This window comes from Euprymna scolopes, chromosome 14 (genome assembly GCF_053919585.1).
Source record: "Euprymna scolopes isolate OS-2025 chromosome 14, ASM5391958v1, whole genome shotgun sequence".
NCBI classification, from domain to species: Eukaryota; Metazoa; Mollusca; class Cephalopoda; order Sepiida; family Sepiolidae; genus Euprymna; species Euprymna scolopes.
The window spans coordinates 45,429,840-45,457,558 of record NC_136495.1 but is presented as its reverse complement, the minus strand read 5'-3'; the positions used below and the strand labels follow the sequence as shown (position 1 = coordinate 45,457,558).

At 34.4% G+C, this 27,719-nt stretch overlaps 1 protein-coding gene across 1 annotated transcript in view; it reads right to left on the bottom strand.

Moving 5' to 3' along the window:
- The window catches only part of LOC145293357 (uncharacterized), a 585,333-nt gene that overhangs the window by 445,962 nt on the left and 111,652 nt on the right, over positions 1 to 27,719 (bottom strand). The window lies entirely within an intron of this gene.

The window sequence follows — 27,719 nt, the reverse complement described above, 5'->3', positions numbered from 1 at the left end:
ACCCTTGTAAATGTTTATTTTTCATTTTTTATTTCCATACTTTGGGGGCCAGGCGTGAACGCAGACCCCACATTTTTTATGAACCACCGTTCTGCCAGATCAAACGTACCCATTTCTGATCCTCGATACATCTTCTATAATTATATGTAATCAGTTTTTTCAAATAGTCAACCATATAGGAGCCTATTCGTGACCACACACACACACACACACACACACACACACACACACATACACGTTCAGCTTTATAGTATATATATATATATATATATATATATATATATATCAGTCGTTTAATAATCTCTTACTGTTTATTATATATGCCCACAAATTTGACATTTATAGGAATTATTTCCTACAAGTATTAATTACCGATGACCTGGAGGTAGAATGCTGGCCTACGATATCAAGGGTTATTTTGTGATTGTGTTCGAATCTACCGACCGGTAGTAATCGTCACTTTCTACACTGATGAGTGCATAAGCACGAAAAACTAATGATTGTAAATATAAAAATGATTATTCATGGTTATGTAAAATATTGTTACAAAGTCCCTTTTAGAAATTAAAGTTGAGCTCTCTTTAGGGAATTAAGGAAAAAAAGCCGCGAACTTTTGCGAAAATGTATTATTCTGACTTTCGTATGTTGAATACTCTCTGACTGCTCATTATGTATGGCCAGCGACATGGCATTTATAAGCACTTAATTTACTTCAATTCTTGTGTTAATTACCGGTGTCCTGGCGGTAAGATGCTACCCTTGGAAGTTATGGCTGGCTTGTGACTGGTTTCAAATCTCTCAGCCAGCAGTAAGTATCACTTCCTATAATGATTATTGCGTAAGCATAGAACACTAGTGTCTGCAAACATAAAAATAATTGTTTATATTTATTTTTAAGTATTACATGTATGTATGTGCGCGCGCGCGTATGTGTGTGTGTGTGTGTGTGTGTGTGTGTGTGTGTGTGTGTGTGTGTGTGTGTGTGTGTGTGTGTGTGTGTGTGTGCGTTGCAGATTATGAAAATTTGTCCTCGGTTTCAAATGCAAACAATTGTTAGGTGGCTTGTCAAGATATAATTGCGAACCAGATACGACATTCGAGCGGTAGGTAGCCGACATTTTTTCTAAGCCGATAAGTGATATATTGCGGTGAAATTTTTTGTATTCCTGTTAAAAGGTTTGTTTCTTTTTATACATTAGGTATGAATAAAACTTTATCTTTTATTTTATCTAATTACTTTAACGTTGTATCGATTACCGAGCACTTACGTGCATATCTTCGGAAATTAGTTTCGTCCATTAAACAATCGCTTAAATTATTCATGCTATCAGCTTCCCGCGTTCTGCCTCTGGCTCTTTCAATTTCTCTGTAATGTTATTTAGTTGCGGGCGTATAAAAATAGGGTTAGATTGAATATTCTCATATGATTTTAGAATTACATAAGAGAATGTAAAATCCCATTAGAAGTAAGAATAGAACGAAAGATACGTGTACAAGTATGTGCTGAAGTCCAAAGAAACATTTAGGGAAGAAGAGGGGGAATCTTTATGCTGTGCATAACTGCAGCTATCTTGCGAGAGAGAAAAATGGAAACTTCAACTGACCCATCACTACCGAAATTTTACCAGATGATTCTGTCGACAAAGTAGAAGAACGGTGATGATCATATAAAACCCAGCAATGCTGCATTAGTTTCGATGTCAAAGAGTATTCGAATGATATAAACAAAAGACAAAACAATTAACTGTTGATTTATCAAAGTAACGTATATGCGAGAAAATCTCTTAGTAACCCTTATTTTCAGTAATGTAAGAAGAAAATTAGAAATCGTATATGATAAGTTTTGCTATAAAGTTGAAAGAAAACAGTAATTATACCCAAACTCAGAAAGCATACATTATTGTATACTAGCAGGTACCCCAGCGTTGCCCGGTCGTAAAATACGCATAAATATATTAAATTCATACAGAAACTGAGAAAAGTGCATGCGAGTATTACGGTTTTTGTTTCCTAAATAGTTCACTTCATGTAAGTAAAAATAAAAACTCGAACTGAGATCATAACCAAAACCTAACGACAGTGAGTTAAGTACGATAGCCATTAGACCAGCTTGACACGATTTAAAACGTGTTTTCAAACCTACCTATTTTTAACATAAGGAAGCTGTCATGTTTTACAACCGCGCATGAGCATTCGTGAAACAGTTGATAAATAGATAAATATCCGCTACCCCATCCCCAGTACCAAGTTTTCATTATTTGAACCATTAGCAGCCCTTTTTCCGGATAAAAACCTATTAAAAGTTTTCCACGTGTCTGAATAACCTATTTACCAAATTTCAACTCTATAACTCCAAAATTTGTTGAGTATATAAGGTTGAGAAGTGTATTCACACACACACACACACACACACACACACACACACACACATAACAATACAAACACACACACGCACGCATGCATTTTCACTTTCATAGATATATAGATAATGTAAGAGTAAAATGAGAGGGGCGTGTAACAGGAAGTTGTATTATGGTTGAAAGTCTGAAATGATACGTAGGTATGATGCAGAGAAAGTATTTCTGTTTTTTGTTTGTTTTAAGGTTGTTTTTTTTTTGTTTTTAGTTGGTTTTTTTTTTTTGCTTTTTGTTTTTGTTGTTGTTGTTTTTTTTGTTTTGTTTTTTCGGTCACAGTTTTCGAAGCTCCGGTTTTGTTTACGCACCTCCTAATAGTAAGAAGCTTATTTGTAACCTTACATGGCTATGAGAGAATGAAGGAACAAAAGATCCAGAGGCATGAGTCAGTGAGCAACACTGCTGTTGTAATTTTTTTTCTTTGATTTATGAATAACTGTAGCTAGCAGTTAGAAGAGAAAAATATAAACTTTGACTGCCCCATCATCATAAAAATGCGATCAAACGATTCTGTTGACAAAGTGGATGAATCGTAGGGATTCAAGAACATCCACAGCTTTACTACATTTAATCTTTTCATTAACAGACGATCCTATTTGTAAAAGCGGATTAAAAGGTCGCGCTATAGTCTTTTGAAAACTGACGCTTATAATCCAGCCTCCGCTCGTGGTCAATCAGTTTTATCTCTACGACTGGTCAATATAACGGGGCGCATCAGGCGGCAAACAATAAACTTACCCTACCCAAAAGCCTGGTAGCAAGGCTTGGGAGGATGAACCTCCTGGGTGATACCTAAACGGCGTACCTCAGTCCGAACAGATTCTTGACTGGTACTTTTCTACCCAGCCTCTAAGCAACCGAAGCAGGCACGGAGACTCATCCCTACCACATCTAATGAGGCTGGTCGGAATGAGTGAAGATGGCAATATGTATGACGAAAATGTGCGAAGGCGGGTTTCGGAATTTGAAGATCTAATGGTATGAGTTTCGAACATACTATTGTTAGATTTGAAAAAGAAATATGCATAATAAAATGTGTTTATTTAGGCAACAGTCTGTCATTGAAGCAAACATTATTAAAAACAGCAAAACTTTTCTATTTAACCGTTTTTTTATAATTTTTTTTATTTTATGAACGATCATTTTGTGTTAAAAAATAAAAAGGAATGCTCCGCATGCACGGCGAACGCTTTTGATTTCCCGTCGTAAATGGACAAAAAAACTGGAAAAAGGACAGTTAAGGATTGCGAAACTCTTGCTTCGCTATAGACGTCCTGTAGTAAAGCAAATATTTTGTAATCTTTAACCAACCAATCCGTATTGCTTCAGTTAAGTATCGTTTCTCTGCTGCGTTTCGATATTTTCTTGTTCTTTTTTTTTCTAATTTTTTTTATTTACTTTTCCACCTCATAATGATTCGATGAGTTCGTTTTACATTGTGTCTTGTTTTGTAGATGTTATTCAACTTTGTTTCATTGTCTTAAGAAATCTCCTTGTGTCGCCATAAAGTGGGCACAGAAACAAACAAGATAACAAGCAACATCCACCTATATTTAATAAATAAATCGCAAGTTATGAGAATAATATACACAGCAGTCTGTCCCGTGGGGAGGCATTGTAAATAGGTACACAGAAGGGCGTTCATGTTTCATCTTCGTGGAGAATCGCAAGGCTAAAGTGCACGGGATTCATGTGGCTGAGTGTTTGTGTCTATCGACGTGGTATTTAGTCTACCTAGATAACCAATTAGATCCGTTGTTGTTGTTTTTTTTTACTTTCTACTATGTTCTTTTATAAACCAATGGCAGGGCTTCTCTCAAACCTTTATTTGATATCTTCTTTTGTATTGTTTTGTATAGGGGTAACGTACCCCTTTTGTGAGTGTGTTGAATTAACAGGTGTTGGATAGCTAGTAAGCTAGCTCGCTAGATAGATAGATAGATAGATAGATAGATAGATAAACAGATTTATAGATATATATATGTTTCTGTGTATGTATTTGTGCGTGTGAGTTTACGTGTGTGTATGTGTGTGTAAATCACGAGAGTAGTTGTACGAATAATCGGACAACCGTCGCACGTGGTTTTGTACTTAAGCAGATTATTATAGAATGGTGATGCAAAGCGATTTAAAGATTCTTCAGTGACATGAGCAAGCTGTCAATCGGAATATAATAAAGTCGGTTTCATTTTTTCTTCTTCTACTTCTTTGTCTTATCATTAGCCCTCTTCTTTTTCATATATATTTGATTTCTCATATATATATATATATATATATATATATATATATATATATATATATATATATATATATTGGCCTTTTACTCAAATTTGGGTGGCAATACGCCTTCCTAAGGTCCCAGTCCCTTCACACCTATTAAGCGGGGCTTTGGTTAGTGCTTTCTCTTCTCGGCCTTTTCATCCTCCCTGACCTTCCTGGAATATTTGGTGTGGTGCCAGTCGATGCCAAAACTACACTACAGGTTTTACAACTTTACGGTTTCAGTTCTCTTGGTTCTATGTGAGGTTCATTTACCTTTTTGTGTTGTAGTTTCTATATGACCGGTAACCGTTGCAGCTTATGTGGATTATTTTCCATAACTAAATGTTTTCCTTAAAAATCCAATTGTTTTCAACATTACCGATCGTAGTATAATCTCAGTATTCCCCTTTGATTCCGATTCATGTTTATTTTTTCCAAGTTCTTTGCTACTATTCTTTATGCTCCTACAACTGTAACGAAGTCTGGCTCTGCCATTAAATGGCGACACACGTACCGAGTCAGCATTTTAAGACCTGATGGGCGTTACGTCAAGGATTGGAATGTATATATCGGCATAAATATCGGCAGGGAGGGGGTGTAGAAGAAAAACAAGAAAAAAGGAATAGGGGCGTGGCGATTGAGAAGTTACGCTCGACAAGCACGCGATTCTCTTCCTCTTACTTCTTTAAGATGGAACTGGCTGGCCTAGCAGCTGTGTCTATTACACTATATTTATATCCAGCTGTGTTTTGTGCCGTATATTGAGAGCTAGTTGTGTCTGGTGACGTGTATTGAAAGCCAGCTGTGTCTGGTGCCGTGTGGTGAGAGCCAGCTGTATCTGGTGACGTGTATTGAAAGCCAGTTGTGTCTGGTGCTGTGTGTTGAGAGCCAGCTGTGTCTGATGCCGTGTTATCAGAGCCAGCTGTGTTTGGTGTTGTGTGTTGAGGGCTGGTCAATGTAGCGGTCACTTAGAGAGAACAACAACGTTACAAATTTATTAGTATTATTTATATTTTCTTCATGTTCCATATATTTTTATTATTATTAATATTATCATTAATAATAATAATAATAATAATAATAATTATTATTATTATTATTATTATCATCATCATTATTATTATTATCATTATTATTATTATTATCATTATTATTGTTATTATTATTATTATTATTATTATTATTATTATTATTATTATTAATGTTATTATTTCTGTTATCACATTTTGTATCTGGCTGTGTTTATTGCCGATTTTATGCTGATAATCGAACCATAGCAAATGATCATAGGCTATCAGAATCTTCTTTTCTCAGTCTCCCGGCATTTTCCACAAGATTCTGGAGGTTCCTCACAAGGCAGCCTTATGAAGTATCCCAACATTGCAATGAATCCCAACGTTCTAAATCCACTTGTCAAGTACTTTTGTCACACTTCTCAGGGCTCCCATCACAGCAGATAGAACATCTACATTCTCCAACTCACCCAATCTTTTTATCTATCTTTTCAAGTTTTGGTACTTTACCTTCTTTTCTTTTTTCCTCCACATACACGTCAGTTGGCACTGCTATATCAATGATTATTGCCTTGTCTTCCTTTTATCCAACTATACCAAATCTAGTCTCTTTGCTTCAATCACATTATCGCATTGGATATTCATATCTATCAATAATTTCACATTATCACTCTCAACCATCCCTTGTGGAAAATGCTCCTGCCATTTTTCACAACATTTCAACACTCTTTTGTAAATATCGCAAATGACCTTCCTCGCAATATTGTCATACCGCCTCTTGTACTCTTTTTGAGCTGACTTCTCACAACCACTCTGGAGGTGTTGTTCATTCTCATCTTTCTGCCCTCACATCGGATATTTAGAAATTTTATCAATGTGATATTCCACAGTTTTTTTTTATGGGCGCTTGCTCCTGTACAGCACATATTAGGGCTTCTGTTCCAACCTTCAAGTCACATTTTGATAACCTTCGCCAGGTTTTCTACAACCTCTGATAGATCTTTACTGAATTGACCATGCATTATGCATTTTTTTCTCAACCCACTTGTCATTCGCTTTTTCATTTATTGCCTTAAATCTCTTGCTCCTTAATAGTTCGCTCTCTTACAATTTTTTTAATTTTGACACATCCTTTATAAACTTTTCCGCAGAGTTACGAATATAAGCGTTCATACTATTGTTATTGGTTCACAAGGAGCTTTCACACAGGTCATCAAAGATCTCTCCTTGACAACAGCCTGGGGTGTTGCCTGAGAGCTGAGTGACAACAAGTCTCCCCAGGTTTCCAGTACTTCCCACCTTTTTCGATAACATTTGCACATAAATTTGCATTATTGCAACAGCTGCTTGTCCTTGTATTTCTCGTTGGCAGCGGCTATTGGTCTTCACTGGAATTTGAGCGGCAATAAGCCTCTGCAAAGTCCCAATCCCTCCGTCTTTTCTTCCTTCTTGACTCTACTTGGTTATTTAGTTTCACTCTTTTTTGGGTGGGTGCAGTGATGTGCCAATGGGAGGATGGGGGTGGGGTTGTGGTTAGAGAACTTATAGATCTGTCGCTTCAATGTTCTTGATTCCATGTAGCGTTTCATGTTTTGCCTTTGCAGCAGTTTGTCCAGCCCGCGCTTGTTGCTCCTGTGTGTTAGTTTCCGCATTCAAGTGTTTTTCTTAATATTTCAGCTGTTTTCATTATTGTTGTTCATTGTACTTTATCCAGTCATTCTTTTGATTCCAATTTCTCCCATTCTTTTTTCAATTTTTTCGGGATTGTTTCTAGTGCTGCTCCTACTATTATAGATATTATTTTGATTTTCTTCATCTTCCATATCCCTTTCAGCTCTCCGAGTAGCTCTGTGTATTTGCTCCATTTTTATTATTATTATTATTATTATTATTATTATTATTATTATTATTATTATTATTATTATTATTATTAATCTTATTATTATTATTATTTATTATTATTATTATTATTATTATTATTATTAATCTTCTTCTTCTTATTATTATTATTATTATTATTATTATTATTATTATTATTATTATTATTGTGGTGGTGGTGGTTGTTGTTGTTGTTTGTTTGTTTTTTGTTTTTGTTTTTTGTTCCCTGCGTACTAAATATTTATTTTCTGTAATATCAAGTTTTAAAACATTTGAATGGCAATAAAAAAAAAAATTTAAACAAAATTAAATGTAATTTCATTTAAAAAATGTCCATGTTTTCCCATGCTGATTTGACATAAGTACGGGGAAATGGTTTCTTGATGCAAACGTTTTAAAGTTCAGATTAATTATTGGTAAACTAAAAAAAAAAACATAATCATTGTCGATTTGAAAGTCGTTTGTAAGGAACATTTTCATGAAATTTAAGAAAATAAATAAATAATCTTCCAGCGAGAATTGTAAACAAAGCCATTTTCTTTTTCTGAATTTTAGATTAGGATTGATTATTTTATTATTGGATTATTTAGACAACTAGTCTCATTTTTGTTATTTTCACAACTCATTTCCCGATGAATGTTCGACCTTCTTCGGATGCATATTTTCTACCTCAGAAATTTTTAGGTCGAAATCGGGAATCTATTCAACATTTTCGAACGGAACTTTCATTCAAGCAACAGTGGTAGATTATTCTTGTTCTGTCGCATGTAGTTAAGTAAGAATAATAAGTATTTCTTCAATTTGTTCTGAATTATTATCACCAGTAGTGAGGATTGAACCTTCAAATATCAGAACACTCTTACTTAGTAGTGATTGATACTCAACGTTTTATCTGTTGCGCCATCTGATAATGGCTGTCGGAATGAAAACGATCTTCCTCGTGGATTTAATTAACGGTTTAGTTCAGAATTCCGCATAGATTTCCGAGTTTGACATGAAGATTTCCTGGGTGAAAAAGATTTACCTGCAAAAGATCGGAGTGTCTGGGTCAGTAATGTTTTGGTTCAGTTTCAATGAGAAGTCCATAACGACTGGAAACAATGTCGAAATAAACCGAGTTATACTTGCCTTATTTCGGAGTTTTTCTTTTCCCCAATTATTGCTCGAACAAGGCTTGGGATTCTGTTTTACTCTCCTATTTAAATTGTAACTAAAGTTAGGATATAGGGATTCGTTCTTTTGCCAATGGTACATATGATGACTAACAGTCTTGGATATGGCATGAAACTGCACCCGCTGGTGAGACTTAAACTTGGGAGTACCGTCAGTACTCATATATCCAATATGGCTACGGATGAAAGCACCTACACACACACACATACACACACACATATATATATACACACATATACACACACACAAACACACACACACACACACACACACACATATATATATATATATATATATATATATATATATATATATATATATATATGGGTGAGTAAATATAAAATAAAAAATTTCCGGCAAAATGTAAAATGGGTTAGGGAAATGTGAACAAACAAGGTAATATTCTAGTGAAAATAAAGACACAAACGCGTCATTAAAGTTGAACTATGATATTTCGAAGCTTTCGACCATATTCGTTTGTCTACATTACCATAATCAATTTTACACACACAAACGAGCACACGTACAAAACCATGTGTGTATATGTTGATCTTTATTGATAGATATGTGTATATAGATAGATAGATAGATAGATAGGTAGAGAGAGAGAGAGATCTTTATAAAATTAGGAATCTTCATATATTTATATATTTGTATCTTCACTATTCACTTCCAAACTAATTAATCAATCATTATGAATTTATGTGCATGACTGCCAGAGACTCAGATGTGAGCTATATTTAGTTTCATTTAGTTTTATGCAAAGATCCATAAAAATATCAACCAGATCGGCGTAGTGTTTTCCGAGAAAACTTCTAAAGTAAATGTAGTATTGTTGTGATTAATATCTATGAATCAATAATAATCCCTAACTATGCATCAAATGGATAACATAATGGTTAGTTCGCTTCATCTTATCATAACAAACGTTCATACACAATTTCAGTCAGATCGATCAAGCAGTTTCCGAGAAAAGAGGAATGGACAGACAAACAAACTAAGAGAAATGTAATATATATTTTTTTAATTTATTTCCTCCACTCTCTACTTATATATTTGTCTGTGCGTATTTGTGTGATTTTGTTCCCTATAAACTCTGAAATGGCTGGGCCGAATTTTTTTTTGGGGGGGGGAGATTTCACACAAATGTACTTTATGTGTCTGAGAGTGTTCTTAGATTGATTTTTTTTTATCGCAATGCCCTTGATAAGTATCGAAAATTAATAATTGAAAAAATCTGATTAAAGAAGGAACAGTACGATTTTTACCAAAGTTATATGCAGTCTAACATCACAAATGCATTTGAGAAGTTTTATCACTGCACAAGCAGAAATGTCCGGCGTATAAAATCAACAGACCTTCGATAATGCATTGGCACATTCGAAATGAACACTTCTGTATAGAAGATAATTAAACAATCGTGTTTGATTTTTGCATTCAAACTTTAATTCAAGTCATAATTATATCAAAATATGTTTATAAAATCAATATTAGTTTCTCCACGGTGCAATGTAGACTACAGTGTGGACAAAATTACTAGCAGGAGGCTTGTCAAGTTTTCTTTCAGTGCACTGCGATGGGTACCTGGTTAGAGCATGCAATCAATCGGTTTGATTCAAAGATAGGTGCTTTCATCGATTTCGATGACAAAGTATTTAGAGTGTTGAAGATTCATTGATCTTTATTCAATCCCGGGCAACGTCGATAGATAGTGAGATAGATATTGTCTTTCCTGGACAAGAACATGGGCGTATTTTTAATATCATATGATGCAAATCCTGTCAAGTCCATTTTTTCTGCTCTGAATAATCCGCCGCTGTTTTTCTCTCGGAATCTCCGTTAACATTCGCTGATTTCCTGTTTGATGCAAACAAAAATTCGCTCATCCTTCTTCTTCATCTTTTTTCTTCTTCATCTTTTTTCTTATTCATCTTTTTTTCTTCTTCATCTGCTGTGAATCTGTCAAACCTTTTGCCATTCAATTGTTGATGTGAAACAAAATCCAAGCGACTTTTTTCAACAGATTTGAAGGACATTTTCTCTAAGTAAAATTTGATTAAAAATCGATTCCGACGGTTGACTCAGGCGTTTTTTTTTTGTTTTGTTTTTTATTTATTTATTTTCGAATACATCATAGACTGCTGCCATTGAAAAGAACGGAGAACAATGAACAAACGTCGTGAGATGAGGAAATGATTTACAAAAATAAACTAATAGTTCTTCAAGTTTATTCTATAGAAAATCTACTTTCATTTAACGATACAAGACTATATTAAAAACAATAAAGCTCCACAACTAAATACACGGTGGAACGATAAATTTGTCGCCCTAAACAAAACAAGACTACAACTTTATTTTTAAACTTTTTTTTGGAAAAAATCAATTCATGTAACTTGCTTATGTAGTAGAGCTGACATCTATCCAATGTAGCCGCCTTCAGTCTCAATCATAGCCTCGATACAGGTCCAGAACTGGGAGCATGTCTTTTCTACAAGCGCCAGCGGGAGCTCGGCGAATACTCGGTATATGGCGAGTTTCAGGCTGGCTTTGATGTTGTGATCATGTTGGTAATGTTCGCGTATAATCAAAAGAAGTCCAGCGAGTTCAGATCGGGGGAGGGCAGTGAGAGAAGGGTATAAAGTCGTAGCACTCCTTCTAAAGTCAAGGCTTGATCTCTTTTGAATTGTGGGCCGGTGCTGAGTCCTGTTGCCACACCCAGGGCCTGTCAGCGGCCACTTGATTGCACTAGGAAATCATCACACTCTTCAACACATCCAGGTACATTTTGGTGTTGACTTTCAAGCTGACTTCGAAGATGTGAGGTAGCATGATGTGACCCTCATTTGAAACCATACCAAAGACAATAACCGTGTCCGGAAATTTCATTGAGATGTGCCTTCAAGCGTTGAACCGTCCGGATTTGTATTTTGAAGGTGCCGGTAATAGTCCTGTTGTCATAATTTCGATTGGTAGAGAGCATGAGTTGTACAGTATTGCATCTCCAATCTCGCTTGTTTGTTTTTTTTTTGTTTTGTTTTTTGTTTTTTTTACGAGGAAGTCACCACTAATCAAGGCCCGGAGGCCACTCGGGGATAAGGGTTATTGCGTGTACAGTAATCAATGAGAGAATATCGTAGAAATCGCTAGTAATGAAGATTTGATAGTGTGTCATACTTAAGGGGGCGGTTCATTAGGAACTTGTTTATGTTGGACTTGAAGACATTCAAGTTGTAGTCAGGTGGAAACAGGCAAACAGAATAGAGTTCTATAGGCGTGCACTTCTAATAAAGAAGTTTTGTTCGTGGAATCTACGTTTTGATTCAGGCACAGATAAAGAGTGGGGAAAATTACTGACAGTGGTTTCAGATAGACGAGTGTTTTTCATAGAAGATTGGCAAAGGGGGGCAAGAGATTGGAGCTCAGACGAGCACATGTCATGAAAATAACGATAAAACAAAGAGCGGTAGAATGATCCCACCATATTTCCAGCGACCTTGGCAACAGACTTGATGTACGTGTCCCATTTCAGATCAGAAGTAAAGGTCAATCCCAGAAGCTTGTTAAAACATGGAGCCTCCTCAAGACGAAAGCAGTCCATTTCAATTGATGCCAGATGGGGATAAGATCGTTGATAATGTGAAAGTAAAAGCTTGGTTTTAGATGCATTAAAAGTAACCTGTCACCTATTCCTCCACTGTACCACGCGCTCAAGATCAGAGGACAGAGAATCAGAGAGAACTTTGTCATTTACGGCCTTTGATGTCTTGCCATAGATGGTAGTGTCATCAGCATAGATGTCAACGAATGATTTAAGTATGTGTTTTGGGAGATCATTGATATAGATCAGGAAGAGAGTTGGGCCCAGGATGGGCCCTTGAGGGACACCAATAATAATACTGTGAGCTTCTGATTTCTGCCCATCAACCACTACTCTTATGGGCCTATCAGAGAGAAATGATTTAATAATTGAGAAAATATTTCCAGTTATACCGTAGCTGGAAATCCTGTGAAGTAGGCCTTTATGCCATACCTTATCAAAGGCTTTTGATCTGTCGAGAACAACTGCCCTAGAAGGTAGCCTTTGTCGAGAGATTCCTTAATCCTATGAGATATAACCGTTAGCACATCTGCTGTAGATCTAGCAGAACGGTTTTCCAGGGTGTTGGTAAGCAATTCTCCCTAAGACAACGGTTAAACAGTTTTGTAAGTATGGGGGCAAATTCTGGTTGAACATTGTGTCATTTTCAGCCATAGTACTATGATCCTATCGCTCTAGGAATTTGTACACAACTAGCCAACTAGTAGATGGTTAGCAACAAAAAAAACCCCAGTTTTTACCAAATGGATATGGACTCATATTGTCTTTTCTTGTGCGATAATTTTATCGTTTCAGCCTGTACTGGACATAGAAATGTATCTCACTTCTAAAATACATAACTTTAAAATATACATGAAAAATAATTTATCTAGATTATTAAATATACAACATAAAATGTACATATATTATTAACCCCATTAAAACAATTCACTCGCATCATAAAATACAAGGAATAAAAATGCACACTCATTTTTAAATACACGGTGTAAAATGTACCTCAGTTATAAATTACATTACTTAAAATGTGGCTATATTAAATATGTGACAATCTAGTGCTCTTTCATTACTATTAATAAATATAAGGTTAAAAATTATCTATACTATTGCATTTTTTTTTTATCCATTGAGAAACCAAGTTGCCAAAAGAGACGTGAGTGAGCAGACGACACCAAATTGGGGAAAAAAAATAAAGGGAAGAGTTTCATTGCGCTTCAAAAGATTCATTATAAAAACAAGTGTTTATTCTTGTGACAAGCATAATGAACAATTCTAGGCTGGAAATTATCGTAAAATCGCCGGAGATTCTTACGGTAGGTTGTTTATTTATTTATTTTCGTTTTATTTATTTATTTATTTATTTATTTGTATTGACTTCCGTTCGCTCGGTGTAATCCGGTGGTTTGCGTCGTCCGCTGAACGTTGTGGAGCGAGACTCGCGGAAAACGGGATTTAAAATACGGTAGTACCAAATGACCTTATTTATTTAATAGATAAAATATACGACACAACTATGATTGCCTATTATTAAATACAATATAACGAAAGCGTAACATAAAATGCATCACCTTTATAAAATACACCATATAAAAAGGTATGCAACCTTAACTATGACTCGAACTCATATCATAACACTTAGTTCGCTGTACCGCTTCAAAGCAAATGACTATATAAAATTTCAGGAAGATCAGTTCAGTGGTTTTCAAAGAAAACGTGAAATTCACAGACGAAATATATATATATATATATATATATATATATATATATATATATATATATATATATATGGTGGTTGTCGGGAAATATCATTTTTTTTTTATTAGTTAAGTTAAAAACTAATATCTTCAGAAATTAATCTTATTAGTAACTAAATACAGAATGAAAAACTGAGACAATAACATTAAATTTAAACCTTTACATACATATTTATATTGTACATATGCATACATTCATATACACACACACAAACACACACATATATATACATACCCATATATATATATATACTTATGTGCATGCATATGCATAAACATATCTGTATATACATATATATACATACACATACATCTACCACATATATATACAAATCTACATACATACGCATAGTCAACAGCATAAAACTATACACATATGCTTACGCATGGTAATCAAAATACATGCATATATACATACATATATATATATAATTTCGTATATATATATATATATATATATATATGCATATAATTTCGTATATATATATAATTTCGTATATATATATATATAATTTCGTATATATATATACATAATTTCGTGTATATATATATATAATTTCGTATATATATTTTCCTATTTAAAAATTGATATAACATGCTATGTATTAATCTCACAAATTAATTATGTGTCTCCATTTCCAAATACATAAGGCAAGTTAACTAGCTTACATCCATTTATATACTTACTCAATTGCGAATAAGATTGATAAGAACATTGATTATATCCTGACCAATGATCATACAGAAACTGTAGCAGGACATGTTTCTAAGAGAATTTTTTTAGGAAATTACCATTTATACACTGCAGGCGCTAGATTTAAACTTTGAAATGATCCATCAGTCTATCCAAATGTTTAAGATTTGGAGATGTTTTCCTTCATACAATTCTATATTATCGCTTTTCACCACTCAATATCTAAAAAAAAAACTAACAGCATCAACTTTTCCAGGATTTTATCTGGCCTCAAATTCGACCAAATTTAACGATAACGACTTCGACCTACCAACGTTCAAATCGCCAAGTTGGTGGACATTTTTATCTTACACACTCATTGGAAATATTATATTCAGAACGAATAAGACTTTATATGGATGATGGACTGATAGTCATAAAGAACGGCAACGGACCTCATATACTGAATATACAAAGGAAGAGCATTTAGACATCTAGAACTGAATATATATATCTCTAATTGCAAAGTAGTAAATTATTAGGATATTACACTGAACCTAATAGAAGGAGCATATAAACCTTACAAAAAAAGAGGCAATACACCCTCATACATTAACATCATCTCAAATCATCCCAAGTGCATAATTAAACAAGTGTCCATCTTAATTAACTAAAATAAACTCTAAACCAACAAAGAACTATTCGATACAGTGCTATCGATAAGTGAATATTTTGAGAAACTGAAATACATAGCAAATAGAATTAAACAGAGGGGGGCAGAAATAGAAGCTGTAAGATTATATGGTTTAATCCTCCATTTTACACGCTGTCTAATATCGACATCAGTATATATGCAGGTAACACTATTATGTTTACAAAAACTCTTTTTTTAATTATTTAATGAAAAAACTAAATTGGATAATCAATAGTGGGCTCTTAAAAACGAATGATTTATCTGGTTAGTTTTATGTAATTCCAGCACCCATAAGATGTTTAAACATAGATGGAATCTATGTCTAGAAAAAAGATTAAGTATTAACATGTACCATGAAATAAAATAGATGAATTGATGGCCAAATGCAGTCATAGGTTTAAAATCACAAATCCCCGAAGAAAAAAACTGTCTATCCGTCAGAGCCCATCTGTATTAGAAGCGAGACCTAGTGATATATATTTTTTTCATGCGAGCATTTTTAGCTGAATTACAGGAGACTGGTTTTAAGTTGGGCTTACATAGGTATTTTATGCGCAGAGTAACAAAGAGTTACAAAGGTACATATTGTTGGATTGGCTGGCAGGAATTATGAGAATTATATATGAGTGTTAGTAAGAGATAGATATTATTCGGTAGTTAGTTAGATATATAAACAATGGAATAGAAAAAATGAAATATCGTGAATTTTGTTCGTTTTTCTAATAAATACTAAAACATTTGTAACTCAGACAGTAACCTTACTAGCTCCCTTCGTTTAAAAAGGCTTCAACGTTTAAATAAATTTATAATGAGATTGAATGAAGTTTGAGTTATCCTTACTCTTAACTCTTATATATGCTCTGTTTCGCACTGAGTTTTACCACTTGAGATTTCTTACACAGATCAATTTTATATATATATATATATATATATATATATATATATATATATATATATATATATAAAGGGCTCCTTCAGTCTTTGACAGATTATGGATACCCACAAAGGGGTTCCTGCGTGTGAAATTTTTGTGGCAAGAGGTGCGCAATCTCCAACCACACATCTCCTGAGTCGATATTGTTAAATACTAATGGCAAGTGAAGTGTATGTATCAGATGACTGGAAACAAATGCCGAGATAAGCGGAGAGAACATACAGCACATAGAATTCCCAAATGGTCACCCATCTTGTACTAACCAGGCTCAACGTTGCTTAATTTCAGTGATCTAACGAGAACCGGTATGTCAACGCGATTATGTCATATATATATATATATATATATATATATATATATATATATATATATATATATATATATATATATATAGTCTGTTTATTGTACAAACATTATTGGTTACATATGTGCATACATGTTTCAGTGGAATCCCAATTAAAGTATAACACTTCATCAGACCAAAAAGAAATGATACAACCATTATATATATATATATATATATATATATATATATATATATATATATATATATATATATATATATATATATATATATATATAAAGAAGTGGTAGTAAACAGGCAGGCTCGAACCCATACCGCGAAGCAGGAAAAGAACAAGAAAAAAGTGACTTCTTTGCCGTTGCGTCCCTCGCCAAACGGGAAGCAGCGAAAGTTTAAATTAAGGCTAATCAATCGAAAAGAGGGAATGACTTTCGAAAATATTGGCGAAAAAAATCTACCATTTCTTGTAGAAAAGTAGCCAGTGCAGGGTAAAGGAATTAATGTTTTTAGCTAATTTCGATAGTTGTCGTCCGAAGGGTCGAGCTTAAAAATGATATAGATCTCGTAAAAATCCGTTCTGTCGAAAGTTTTAGGCAGACATACATACAGTCATACATACATACATACATTGAAACAGACAGGTGATATTATAGATTAGCCTGAGTGCCCGGCGTTTCCCGGGTGTTTTGAGGTGTGTAGTTGAGCAAAAAAAGTGTTAGTAGGCAAATAGGCAGGCTCGAACCCGTGTCGCGAAGGCGAAAAAGAAAGAGAAAGAAAATCAGACGTCTTAGTCGATGTCTTTATGACGCGACCGGAAGTTGAAAGCGTGGAAATTACCCGATGTTAATCCAACGGTGACGATGACTAGCTAAAATGTCGGCGAAAAAAATCAACCCCTCCTTGTACAAAACGACCGAGTTTAGAGTGAAGGATTTAATGTTTTTGGCTAATTTTTCGATATTTGTCGTTAGAGAAGTCGAGCTTCAAAATAATACCAACCTTGTGAAGATCCGTTGCCTTTGTGGAAAGTTTTAGGCATACATACATACATACTTACATTTAAACAGACAGGGGAAATTCATATTATAGATTACGCTGTTTTATTTTGTTAATGCTACTATGTGTACCAATTGTCTCATTAAATAAACGAATAACTCATGTCGCGAGGGTGTGAAGAAACGAAGAATACCACAAAGTGAAAATAAGATTTAAACCTGCGCATCATAAATAGATCCACTTATCGCACTGTGTTCCTAGGCTGCTTGACTAACGAACGAAATGGTTGCAGAAAATCAAAATTGTACACTTACTTTATCCTACAACCTGTGAAAATGTTGTATTTTTTATTAGCGATATAACAGTATTACCACTTATAAATCAAGTGAGAAAATAGGATAAGTTAGTTTTACTTTCTGCGTTTGTTTATGCTATTGTGTGGCATAATATAGTGTACACAATAGCAAACATACAAAAAGCAACCAAACAATGAAGGTCTGCATACTTTTATTAGTATATATGTTAATCGTTTACAGTATCTGTCCCGCGTGCGTATTAACTGACAGAAGAAAGGCTTATATGCCACATAACATATGTCCTATTGAATGAAATCTTTATGGAGTCAAGCTCAGACGTTTTATTTTATATCTCTCGTATGTCGAACAGGGAGAAAAGAAGTGGATGGAATGAGCCAGGAATCGGGTTATATAAAAAGTGAGATTTGCAATCTGGACAAAAAAAAATGAAAAGAAACAAAGATAAATGTCGAAACGAAACAGTTGTAAAAAAATTGGAATGATCAGTCGCCAGAAATAGCGATGAGAAACTAAACACAAAACGAAATTAAATCGATTTTTTTTTTCAAGCATATAATGTTACAAGGAAAAAACGTGTTTTGAGACTTTGTAATGAAATCTGATAGGCGTATCATTTACAACAAAAACACACCTATTTACACACACACACACACATACACACACACACACACACACATATATATATATATATATATATATATATATATATATATATATGTGTGTGTGTGTGTGTGTGTGTGTGTATGGATATGAATTCATATTGCAGTTTGTATCTTTCCATACACAGACACAAACACATATATATATATGTATAGTTCTAAAAATATATGGTAATTAAGCTACACAGAATCTTCCGTGTTTCATCGCCAGGCTAAAATGCATAGAAGTCGTGTTATTTTCATATATCTAGTGGTGTTTAGTTTATGTAGCTAACTAATTAGAATCTTTTCTAATCCCGCCTATGAGTTGATGTATTCATTAGCTAATTAGACAACGGTTGGGTTGACATCTATTTCCTATTCTATTGTTCTCTTTTCTATAGACTTGGGGACATTTTTCTTTTTATGAATGTGTTTAATTAATAGTTGAGCTTATCTTACCACGTGCGGGTGTGGAGCCTTTGCCTTATTGGTAATACTTTTATAAACTTTTATTATGTATTATTATCCTAACGTAAGAGTTGTTTTCTTTGTGTGTGTGTGTGTGTGTGTGTGTGTGTGTGTGTGTGTGTGTGTGTGTGTGTGTGTGTGTGTGTGTGTGTGTGTGTGTGGGTGTGTGTGTGTGTGTGTCCAGTTGTTCATTATTTCACTTTCACAGTTTAATAAGTTTTGGAAATCCTTACAGTTTAGAATTTCAAATTGCCGAATTGGTAAGATTAGTGTGAAAATATTAATATTTATATATATAGGTCTTTATTATAGAGATGATTATTTATGCATGCATATATGAAAGTATGTGTATATATGCGTGTGTATGTGTATTGATTCATAAAATAGTTGAAGAATGATCATTAGGTATTTACACCTGGAATATCGATAATGTCAATCAAAAGCAAAATTTTGTAGAAATGAATGATACTCGTAATGAATCGATAAGCTTTTTTCCAATAATCAAATCCTGACAAGATCGCGTTTCCACACACATCGATAGTAAATCCGTTAATAAACGCTAAACGTTTTCTTTTAAATGTGAAGCTCTAAATTAAATTAATTGTGATATGTCCGTAAAGTATCGGGAGAACATATATATATATATATATATATATATATATATATATATATATATGATGAAAATAATGGAAATAGTATTCCGACAAAATAGAGAAATAAAAAGAAACAACCCGTATTATGTGTTCATCAACGTTTCGTCTTTATTTCGAGACTTCCTCTGGATGAATGAGATAAAGAAACAAAAAATACCAGTACAAAATATTTGAAAATGTTTCACGTGCACAGTGTGATGCAGTTCTATTTCAGAAAAACGGAAAAAGACGTTGGAAATTCAAAAAGGAGGTTAGAGTTGGCGCTGTTAAAAAGAGGGAAATTTCAGTGACGTTATATAGCCGTTAATGTAACTTTAAAAATATGAACACAGTTAATATTCTTACTGGAAAAAAGATATATCTATTGAAATTCAAATATAGGTTTGTAATAGAAATGTAAATTAACATAACTATGATCGAAAATGCTTTTTTCAAGAAAAGTACCAGAAAAAATGTTTTTATTAACGAAAACAATTTTGTCATGACAAATCTATTGTTAGCTGGCTAATCTGGTCGCTTTTCCGGCAGTTTATCGTAAACAGCCGGAAGGTGCCGACGCGACCTTGGATCAAGTATTAGATTAGAACTTATATTCTTATCGGAGGATTAAACCTTTAACCTTCAGAACTCTGTCATTTAAAACTCATTGTTATTTTATACCTTTTGACATACAAGGTAAGAACAGTAATTTAAAAAATTCAAATAATACAAATGATCAAATAGAACCTAACCAAACTTAATTAACAAAAAGTAATTCATATTAGTTTATTTCGGAAAATACTTATTCTGGCTCGGAGGTGTGTTGGACTAGGGCTATTTTTCGATGAATCCCAATCTTCCTAAAATGAAATAATTAAATTTCTATAACTCTGTCCGATTCATGGGATTCATCGAAAAATAGCCCAGTCCATCAGATTTCCGAGTCAGAATAAGTATTTTCCGAAAGAAACTAATCTGAATTAGTCTTTGTTAATTAAGTTTGGGTAAGTTTTATTTGATCATTTGCATTATTTGAATTTTTTAAACTACTGTTCTTACCTTGTATGTCAAAAGATAATAATATTTCAATTATTTACCATTAAATTTAACTCTATGCCATAAAAATAGGTAAGTTATTTATTCTTCTAACATCTACAGTCACTGATTGCTAATGTCGCAATCTTGTATTTATACAATTATGTACATTTCCTTTTCTAACAAATGTTACACTTCATATTATTTGAATTATTCGGATGACTGTCCTCATATTGAGTGTTATTTTCACAACGTTTTGGTCGATGTAATCTCCGGCCTTCTTCGGATGTATCTTCTCGAGCTCAGGAATCTTTCTATCGAACTTCGGAATCTGTAAGGTATTTTAAACGGAATTCTTTATTGAATCCTCGGACGTAGCATGCTCTTATTCCGTCAGCCATGACTGGGTAGCAGTCCTAAATAATTCGCAATTGAATTTTGAGATTTTGAGTCTCGCCCGCACTGAGGATTGAACCGTTAATCTATTGAACTTATTTTATCTAAAATTTTATTTAAAGATAATAAAAAAGTATCAGTAACAGCTGTCTGGACGACGATCAGTTACACTCTTCTGAAGGTTTAAGGTTCGATTCTCAGTGCGGGCGATAGTCAAAATAAAGCTGCGAATTACTTAATACTGCTACCCGGAACAAGAGAGTAGTACTATGACACTATGGTATCATGAATGCATGCTGCGAGGTGCATATTGCGGCGAGAGGGGTTGCTTGACCGGACGGGATGGGGTGGAGGAGTGCAGAGAAATGCAAAACCTTAGCTATGAAAATAGGACCAACTGTCGATATGTCATTATGGTCACAGATTTCCCATTAACAAAGGCTAGTTAACATCAGGCCCCGGGGGCTACCAAATCGGAAGCGCTTGACCAGCCCAGCCGTTCAGTTTGCTGGCTACGACTCTCTCTTTTTAGAATTCATTTTTTTTTTAATCCAGCCCCTTTTCTCCAGCTCTCCTTCAGAGAGTGGTTACAAACACCCTTTCTTTCTTCCTCTCGAAGCTTACCCTTTGTCTTGTCCACTCAACACCTCTTTCTTTCCCTTTCCTGGGAGGGGGGTGTTCACAATGATATCTATTGGCAGTCCCCAGGGGTTTGTCTTTGCCCAGCACAGTGTGTGTGGTCCTTTATCATCTAATGACACTTCTAATACGACCATCTCTTTTGACATATCGTAGATAATTCCAAATCTGTCTCCATTTTTGACATATGACATTATTATATGGGCTGAAAATTTGGCTGCCAAGGGATCAAAGTTAAAAAGATTTTACCTTTGAAGAGTTTGAATTTGTTGTCTACAGACTTATATGTAGTATATGTGAACATGTAGAACAAATACGATTTGGTTTCTAACCAATAAACATAACTGCTAATGGGTTCACTATTATACATTGGGTACAATGTCGTCATCAATAGAGAATTGACTCTATAATGATAATAGATATGAAATAAGCATAAATTAAAATCTAATACTTAAGTATATTTTTACGAGTGGGCATCGCTGGTGTTTATTTATTTTTATTTTTTTTATGGGCATGAGGCATCATTCCGGATATCAATCATTCACAAATTTCAGTTACACCAACGCAGAGATTTTTAAGCTTCTAAGAGTTTATTTGGAGTGCAATTGTTTGTATTTCTTTTACATTGGTTCACCAGGTATATTTGAGTTTTACATTTTTTACGTAAGTCCGAGTGCTTCTATGATTACTTGAATGATCTTCTTAAAGTTGTGACGTAATCCACCATTGGGGAGCTTTAGAACAACTCTGAGATAACTAATCATTCCCGGGTGACGTCAGATAACACGAGGATTTTAAATGGAGAAAATAATACATAAATTTTATTTCATATCAAAATAGATATTGTTTTAAACCAGAGAAATATATTTTGCAGCTAAAGTTGATGACAGGAACTTGAAACATAACATTGTCTGGCCTTGGTGAACTCAAAGTCGGATTTCAGAACTGACATCTGACCTTAGCGAGTCGTGAGAATTAGTAATTCAAATCCCAGGTTTGGGAACTGCATACACGCAAACCTGGAGCTTTTCGATTTCGTGGCGAAATCTTATTGGCTGGGAAATTTCCACCCCACCCACATACCTCACTATATATACGACTGTCGTGTGAAAATTAGTCAGATGAGAGAGATGGCTTGTTGATTTCGAGAAGAACAGACCGTATAGAGACGTGACCCCTCCACCTTCCTCATCCAACTGTCTGTCGTTGTCTGTGTTTGAGACTTTGAAAAAAACTTACTAAGAACTGAATGATATTTGTAAAAACATTTGTACATAAGTTTGAAAATTAACTCTGTAGACTAGAGAACACGAGCCTGTTTTTCTTCCTGCCTGCGACTTCGATATTCGCTTTCAGCATACAGGATTCCATGTAACAACCCTCAGACGACACGAGCCGAGATTTCCAGATAAAAAGGGGTCCTTAACCACCTTCTTCACAAGGAGGGGTTACAGTTGGTGCCGTGACCGTGATTTGACCTTGGGTTACTATGGAAGAATATAGAAAAATACGGAGTTGGGATTGCGCTATAATCTTACAGATTCGGTGGCAAGAGAAAAGACGTACTAAGAAAGAGACAGACAGACGGGGACATTTGAAAACAAAGGGAAGGAGAGACAGAAAAGGAAATCGATAAAGAGACGGCCGAAGAAAAAAAACTTTAAACAGAAGAACGCCCATTTGAAAAAAGCTTTTTAAAAAAATGGTTGAACATTTTGAAAAGAAAAGGAAAACGTAGAGAGAGAAAGACAGACACTTTTTACAGATTCAACACGTGCGCGCCGCGAAGTGACGAGAAAGAAGAGAGAGAAAAAAAGAAGACAACAGAATCGAGGTCAGCATAGCCTTTTTCTTTCTGTCGCCTGTGCAAATTGGCCTAGAAAGAGAGAGAGAGAGAGAGAGAGAGAGAGAGAGTAAGAAGGATTATATTATGGTTTGGCTGTCGCTGTGAAATTAACAATTAGTCGTGCGTGCTTCCAATCCATAGCAGTGATATCAGTGAGTTAATGGGAGAAAAGGGTGATTGTTGCAGGTACAAGCGAAAGTGGTTTTAAAAACGGACCAATCGCTGTGGCGTGGACGTTTTCCTTCTGGGACTGAGTTATATATTTTTTGTGTTGAATTAAAAGGCTTGAGAGAGAAGGAAGAGAAAGTTTTGTTGTTTTTAATGCTAAAACAATTGATTTTAATCCAATTTACGCTTAAATGAAGCTTGTATTTTTTTCTTTATTGAATTAAAAGCTTCAAAGAGAGAAAGTGGAAAAAGTTTTTATTGCTTTTGCTTGAAGTTTTTTTTTTGTGATTGAATAATTGTTTTTTATTATTATTCTGTTGGTGTTTGTAATTTTTCTCTCTTGTGAAGTAATTGAAATTACATATATTTGAATATTTTAATATCATGGGGGCGTAGAGAGGTAATCCATAATGATGACGAGATAAATAAATCCTTGCGAGAATGTCAAGTTATGACGTAAGAAGTGGTTGATTTTGTTTGGCTCTTGATGACACAGGTTGTAGTCGCACTGACTTTTATTAAACAAAAGTGCCAAGAAGAGATAATTATTGTCATTACTGTGGTTTAATATCATAGTTGTATGCCACATATTTACGGGTTCAGTCATGGTTTTTCCTGATTATGGAATGGATCTTATGTAAGTCAAAGCATCGCAGTATTCTGTATATTCAGTATTATGTAAGTCAAAGTATCGCGGTATTCACATATGATAATGTGCAGGGTACATTATTATATGTTTTTGATAATCAATCTAAGCCACACTTGGATTGCTTTGCCTCTTCTTAGCCTTCAAGGATGACCTTATTAATTAACAACTAGTCCTTTCTCCTGCATCCTGCTTGTTCATAGATGCTGTTTGCAACTAGGCCAGTTTACAATAAGATATGCCCACTCAATCTGCACCTTTAATCATTAAAATGCGATATAAACCTAGACGTAAAAGAATGGCCGATCAAAACGACCGACGGACGAAACATCTCATGACATAAAAATTCAAATAACTAGCAAATAAGCTTATCTATAATTGATTACCAAGTTGAAAACAAACGAAAAACAAAAGATAATTTAAAATCGAAAAAACATCATGTGCTTTTTCTTTTTTTTGATGCTCTTTTTTTTTCTCTGATTCGTTCCCCGATTTCTCTTAATGATTAGTTTCTATTGAATTAAAGATCGCAATTCGGTGACAAGATCGAACGAACTCGCGCTTACGATCTATCTTTCTCTCATTTTAGTTTGGCCTTTTTATTTGTTTATACATTTTATTTTGTTTTGTTTTTTTCTTTTGCATTCGTTTTCATTAATATATTTCAATTTCAGTTGATTTTAGTGAATTTTATCAGTATTCGGTGCATGTGCACAGCGTGATGAGAGGAAACCGGAAGTAAATTTAACTGAATAGTATTCAGACTTTTTCTATCCATGTTAAACGCTTACATAAATCAAGAAATGCGCGTAGCAGGCAAAAGTAATAAATGTTATCCTTTATTTAGTACTAGCGGGGGTCCCTGCGTTGCCCGGGTGTTTGTAGGTGTAAAAATAAAAGTGGTAGACGGCAGGCACATTCGAACCCGCGACGCGAAGGCGGAAAAGAAGCTGAAGGTTTACTGCTACGCCATGATGCGAGCGGAAGTGCAAAATGTCAACCATTACGCCATAGCGGATAGCCAAATGAATGAGAAATCTGGCTGTAGGCGAGTTAAGCTTTCAGTTTTCTGTTGTACTTGTTTCCCCACGATGTTGGGAAAACCAGCTTCTCCCAAAAAGTTGGAGCTCTGTCAGTTTCCAAATTAATAGCAATTGTCTGATATGAAGGGTGTCCCCCACATTAAGACGTCCCTGACCGAAAGTCCAGACGGCTGCATTGGCTTTGATTTAATTTCGCTTTATTTATATGAGAAAGACAAACAAACACTGGAAACCAGGGATTTTTAATCAAATAAAAGATAGAGACGACGTCCGTTTGCAAATCGGAGATATTACGATCTATGAAAGTTCTCCATAAATGTAACCTTGTCGAGAAGGCCGAGGAAAAAAGTCTTTCTTGGACATACACGAACGCGCGCGCCCATTTTTCCTTTCATATGATAGACTATCCTGGGTGCTAGTCTATCATACAAACCGGAATTGGCGAAGTTTAAATTAAGGCTAGTCAATCTATTAGTTTTTCGAAAATATCGGCGAAAAAATCGAACCCTCCTTGTAGAAAAGTGCTCAGTTAAGGGTGAAATAATTCATGGTTTTTGCCAATTTCTCGATATTTATCGTCCGAAGGATCGATCTTTAAAATTATACCGATCTCGTGAAAATCCGTCGCCTCCGTCGAAAGTTTTATGCAAACATACAAACATACATGCATTCACTTAAACAGACAGATGAGATTCATATGATAGATAACCTATCCGTCATCTAAAACAAAATAAAAATTTCACAATCTCAGCAATGTGAATAGCTTTGCAAACCAAACACGATTTTCCCAATAAATTGATCTGAGTCATGGCGAAATAAATATTTTTATTTCCCTTTGATCTATGTCAATATTTAGTCCAGATCAATATTTTCTTCGTATAATTAAAAGTAAATGATATCGAAGTTTGTACCATTTCATAATCAAATGTCATCATCTATTAAACTTTGATATTTTATTTAGTATATTAGTACTTTATATCCTCCATCCGTTGTTAATACTATGGATGCGCATTTTCGTCACATTCATATTTTTTTTTTGCTAATCATTTAATAATAGATACGTACGATGTTCGTAACATTGTACCAATAATTATTAGACACTAGCAGAACCTGTGCACCGGCGTTGCCCGGTGGAAGTATGCCCCCCACTCCACCTGTTAAAAAACATGTTAATATCTATAAACCCATTCTTAACACGGGGATTTGATTATGTGATCTGATTGTTCTGTGCTTTTATCGAACGTGTCAAATAAAAGTAGCGTAGATAGCAGTTGTTACCGTCTGCCTGTAATTTAAAATGAAAATAAAAGAATTAAATAAAATTAATTATAACACAATGCATTTATTTTGGAGGGAACAGTGTGTCACGAGGAAAAGAAACAACCAAGAAACACTGCGGCGGACCTTAAAAATGGTTCCGTAGCCTTTATAATTTTCCTTTCAGCTTTGTTGTAATTTTTCCGGCGATTATCATCGAGTACAAGCTTAATTTTCAGATTAAAAAAGAAATATAAGGTAGTATTTTTAATGACTGTAATAGTCGGGGATCAATTTGTAAGGATAGAGATCACACACACACTTTTTTGTGACGTCAGTTGTTAATGCTGCCCCTAGCCGTAAAATGTTTCCCTTTTTTAATGGTGAGGTGCCTACAATTTTTTCCCCAATTTGGTAATATGAATGCTAAGCGTGTAATCTATGATAAGCGCCGTACAAATTTGCGAAAAATAAAAAGGAAAAATCTAAATGCTAGTGGCAGCATTAACAGCAAGAATGGTCAAAAAGTTGGTGTTCACTGTAGTAGAATGTTATAATTCCATAGTTAAGTCGGAAGCGCTGATGATCGCTTGAAAATTTTACGAATAAGTGAAAAATTAAAAATATTAAATAGTAAGGGCAGCATTGTTCAGGTCAACTAATTCTCTTGTTTTTTTTTTTTTGTTGTTTTTTTTTAATTGTTTTGCAATCTAAAAGTTATGTGTCTTTTAAAGGTTCTAAAAGGGTAAATGTGTCAAATAGCTTACCTAATTGAGTTGCTATACGCTACTAAATATTTGAAGCCCTACCTTTCAGAAAAAATAGGCTAAAAAGGCAAAATTGCTAACTATAGCCATATTTTCAATCAAAAAACCAAAATTTAAAAAGATAAATAGTGTATGCGTAAATATATAAACATTTTTGTGTTTTACATGTAATTA